Raw genomic sequence first — 5002 nt, 5'->3', positions numbered from 1 at the left:
GTGACAATATACATCCTTGTCGTACTCCTTTTCCTATTCTAAACCAATCAGTTGGTCCATGTCCAGTTCTAACTGTCGCTTTTTAACTCTTATACAGGTTTCTCAGGAGACATGGGAGGTGGTCTGGTATGCCCATCTCTTTAAGGACTTGCCACAGTTTGTTGTGATCCACACAATCAAAGGCTTTAGCATAGTCAATGAAGCAGAAGTAGATGTTTTTTCTGGAACTCCCTTGATGTCTCCATAATCCAGTGAATGTTGGCAATTTGATCTCTAGTTCCTCTACCTCTTCAAAATCCAGCTTGTACTTCTGGTAGTTCTCTATCCACGTACTGTTGAAGCCTAGCTTGTAGGATCTTGAGCATGACCTTGCTAGCATGTGAAATGAGTGCAACTGTGTGATAGTTTGAACATTCCTTGGCATTGGCCTTCTCTGGGACTGGAATGTAAACTGACCTTTTCCAATCCTGTGTTCATTGTTGCATTTCCCAAATTTGCTGGCATATTGAGTGCAGCACCTTAACAGCATCATCTTTTGGGACTTTGAATAGCTAAGCTGGGATACCGTCATCTCTGCTAGCTTTGTTGTTAGTGATGTTTTCTAAGGCCCACTTGACTTTGCACTCCAGGATGTCTAGCTTGAGGTCAGCGATCACACCGTTGTGGTTATCAACAACATTGAGATCCTTCTTGTATAGTTCCTCTGTGTATTCTTGCCACCTCTTCCTAATCTGATTCTGTTAGGTCCCTACTGTTTTTGTCCTTTATCATGGCCAGCTTTGCATGGAACATTCCCTTGATTTCTCCAGTTTTCTTGAAGACATCTCTAATCCTTTCCATTTTATTGTTTTCCTCTGTTACTTTGCATTGTTTATTCAGGAAGGCCTCCTTATCTCTCCTTGCTGTTCTTTGGAAATCTGCATTCAATTGAGTAAATCTTTGCTTTTCACCTTTGCCTTTCACCTTCCTTCTTTCGTCTGTTTGTAAAGCCTCATCAGACAGCCACTTTGCTTTCTTGCATTTCTTTTTCTTTGGGATGGTGCTGATTGCTGCCTCCTGTGCAATGTAACGAACCTCCGTTCATAGTTCTTCAGGCACTCTATCAAATCTAGTCCCTTAAACCTATTCTTCACCTCTACTGTATATTCATCAGGGATGTGATCTAGGTCAAACCTGAATGGCCTAGTGGTTTTCCCAATTTTCTTCAGTTTAAGTCTGAATTTTGCAATGAGTAGCTCATGATCTGAACCACAGTCAGCTCCAGGTCTTGTTTTTACTGACTGGATAGAGCTTCTCCATCTTTGACTGCAAATTATATCGTCAATCTGATTTCGGTGTTGCCCATCTGGTGATGTCCATGTGTAGAGTCGCCTCTTAGGTTGTTGGAAGAGAGTGTTCACTATGACCAGCCTGTTCTCTTGACAAAACTCTGTTAGCCTTTGCCCTGCTTCATTTTGTTCTCCAAGGCCAAACTTGTCTGTTATTCCGGTTACCTTTTGACTTCCTACTTTAGCATTCCAGTTTCCTATGATGATCAAAGCATCTTTTTTTGGTGTTAGTTCTAGGAGGTGTTGTAGGTCTTCATAGAACCGGTCCACTTCAGCCTCTTCTGCATCAGTGGTTGGGGCATAGGTTGGGGATTACTGTGATGTTGTATCCCATTACTGCCTGCCTTTTCCTCTTGTTGACTATAAAGGCCACATCATTTTTTCTACGGGATTCGTGGCCACAGTAGTAGATCTGAGTTAAATTTGCCCATTCCCATCCACTTAAGTTCACTGATTCCCAAGATGTCAATGTTTTAAACCTACTGCTCACGAATTTCATGGAGTGCCCACGAGTTCTTGTATTGTAAGAAAGGGGGGAAAGTCCTTCTTTGTCTATCTTCTCTATCATAAGAACATAAGAGACGCCAATGTTGGATCAGGCCAAAGGCCCATCCAGTCCAACACTCTGTGTCACACAGAGGCCAAAAATACCAGGTGCCATCTCACTCTATCCCATGCATAATTTTGTTACTTTGTTCAGGCCTTCTTAAAATACCTATTTTTACCTTGGTATACATCGTATCTGAGCTTCCAGTATTGTAGTTTCAAATAGACTCCAAGCTTTCTGAAGGGATTTCACCTTCCCTTTCAGTTTCATCTTCATAAGCCCCCTCACTTAAGAGAAGTTATCCCTTCTAAAGTTAAATGTGATTGTGTTGGTCTTGTTTGGGCAACTCCCTATTTATATAAATGCTAAACTGTTGTGTCCGCTGACCGCCACCAGAGGCCAGCGCACACTCCTGAGCTTCAGTCCGGCACAACATAGGATCCTAGTCCCTCCACTGGGGGAAGCAATGGGACCGTGGCGGGAGATTCAAACCCGCCAATGGGTGTGTATATAGTTGGCCTGCCGGCCATTGTTCCTTGTCTTTGTTGTGTTCTGAATAAAGCGTGCTATGCACTACGTCGTTGTTTGTCGTTCGTCCATGCGGCAACCCACTACACTATAATGGCGACGAAGGTGGGATTCAGCCGCAACTGAGCCGGGCCGTCGAGAGGGACCGAGAGAACGCGAAGCAGCAGCGATCCGATGAGCGATCCAGCCGGCGAGGCCACTTCTCTCCCATCCGCACCGACGCGTACAATGGCGACCACTAATCAGGGCTCAGGCTGCTGCCGCCTTTCGACATCGCCTGTCCGCAAGACTGGCCAGCCTGGGTCAGAGGCGTCAAGTCCGCGCTTTCATTTTATGATGTGACGGACGACGGCAAGAAAAGAGGCTTTCTCCTGGCCTCCTGCGGCACCGCAGTCGTGTCCCTGGCCGAAAGGTTGTTGTCCCCAACGGACCTCGACTCTTGCACCTTCGACCAGATCGTCACGGCGGTGCAAAATTACTATGCGCCCAAGCCAACGGAGCTGACGTGCCAGGTAACCTTCTACACCCGCAGCCAGCAGGGCAGAGAGACCGCCACAGAGTTCCTCGCGGAGCTGCGCCATCTCGCCACCGACTGCAACTTCGGGGCACATCTGGATGATGCCCTCCGCGACCATTTCGTCGTCGGCCTGCGAGAGGAGAAGCTCAGGCGGAGAATCATGGAGAAGGAGAAGTGCGACCTCAAAGAGGCCCTCACCACCGCCATCGCGTGGGAAAGGTCGCACACCGCCCCGACCGCAGCCCTCCAGGTAGAGCCAGAAATCCCCGAGGAGCAGGACATCCACCGGGCCTACGGAGGGGCCCAGCAGCGCACCCAAGCACCGCACCGCCCCCCAGCTACGAACATGAGCACCGGCCGCCAGCATCCCAGCACATCCGCGTGTGCCAGCTGCGGGGACCCGCACGATTGGAAGACCTGCAGGTTCCGGAACATCGCTTGCCGCAGCTGTGGACGCACGGGCCACATCGCGAAGGTTTGCCGAGCCAAGCCAATGGGACGGCCCCAGCCAGCACGCCAAAGAGCCGAGGCCCACTTCGAAGAAGACGCCGGCGCAGAGGACCTCTACCTCCTCACACACACAGCGGAGAAGGTACTGAGACTCCCCGGCAAATCCCCCGCCCCTAAGTTCATGGCCACCGTAAAAATAGAGGGGTCCCCCTGCGAGATGGAGGTGGATTCGGGCTCCACAGCTTCAATAATTTCCGCGGCAACACTTAAGCGCCTTTGCCCGAGGGGGGGACCCCGATTGCGGCCAGCCCAGGTGACACTCATGGATTTCCAGCGGAACCAGGTGCCAATTAAGGAAATCGTAACGTTCAGGGTTCAGTTCAAGAACTTTAAAAGGAACCTGGACTTAATAGTGGTCGAGGGCGACCTAGTCAGTTTGCTGGAGCGGGCCTGGTTCGAACCCTTGGGAATCACAGTCGAGGGAGTACAAGCGTGCACGACCCAAGACTTCAAGGGGATTTGCCAGGAGTTGCCCGCAGTGTTTGATGACTCTCTGGGCCAATATACGGGCCCTCGGTGTCCTTGCGCTTAGACCCCTCGGCGGCCCCCACTAGAATGCGTGCCAGGACAGTCCCGTTGTCAGTCAAGCCTAAGATCAACGTGGAACTGGACCGCCTAGTAGCTCAAGGCATCCTGGAACCCGTCTCCCACGCAGCATGGGAGACTCCCATAGTCGTGGTGAACAAACCTAATGGGGCAGTCCACATGTGCGCTGACTATAAATGTACCTTGAACAAGGCGCTACAGGACCACGCATACCCGGTCCCGGTAGTTAGCCACGTTCTGGCCACCTTGGGCGGGGCGAAGATCTTCGGCAAACTAGATCTCGCCCAAGCATATCAGCAGTTGCCAGTAGATGAGGCAACTGCGGAGGCGCAAACGATCGTAACACACTGGGGGGCATTCCGTGTCAAGCGATTGAGCTTCGGAGTGAGCGTGGCACCCAGGCTGTTCCAGCAACTGATGGACTCTCTCCTTAAAGGGATCCCTGGCGTCACACCATTCTTCGATGATGTGATGATCACCGCCGCCACGCCCGCTGACTTCGCTGATCACCTCCGCGCCGTGCTCAGCCGTTTCCAGGACGCTGGGCTGAAAGTGAAGCTGGACAAGTGCCGCCTGGGAGTGTCGTCAGTGGACTTTTTGGGGTTCACGGTGGACGCCGAAGACCTCCACCCAACCCGCGAAAAAGTAAAAGCGATTGTGGAAGCACCGCCGCCGAAGTCCAAGGCGGAACTGCAGGCGTTCTTAGGAATCCTGAACTTTTACCACGCCTTCCTTCTCCACAAGGCGGCGGTAGCAGAGCCCCTTCATCGACTGTTAGATAAGCAGGCCCCGTGGGTGTGGGGTCCCCGGCAGGCCACCGTGTTCCGGAACGTCAAGGAACTCTTAATCTCCAACGCGGTCGTGGCCCACTTCGATGAGTCGCTGCTGATGGTGTTAGCCTGCGACGCCTCGCCCTACAGTGTTGGGGCTGTGCTGGCGCATCGTCTACCTGATGGACAGGAGGTCCCGGTCGCGTACTACTCACACACTCTATCTGCGGCCGAGCGAAATTACGCCCAGATAGAT

This window comes from Gekko japonicus, unplaced genomic scaffold (assembly GCF_001447785.1).
Source record: "Gekko japonicus isolate JY-2015 unplaced genomic scaffold, Gekko_japonicus_V1.1 scaffold784, whole genome shotgun sequence".
Classification (NCBI taxonomy): Eukaryota; Metazoa; Chordata; class Lepidosauria; order Squamata; family Gekkonidae; genus Gekko; species Gekko japonicus.
This window is presented reverse-complemented; position numbering follows the sequence as displayed.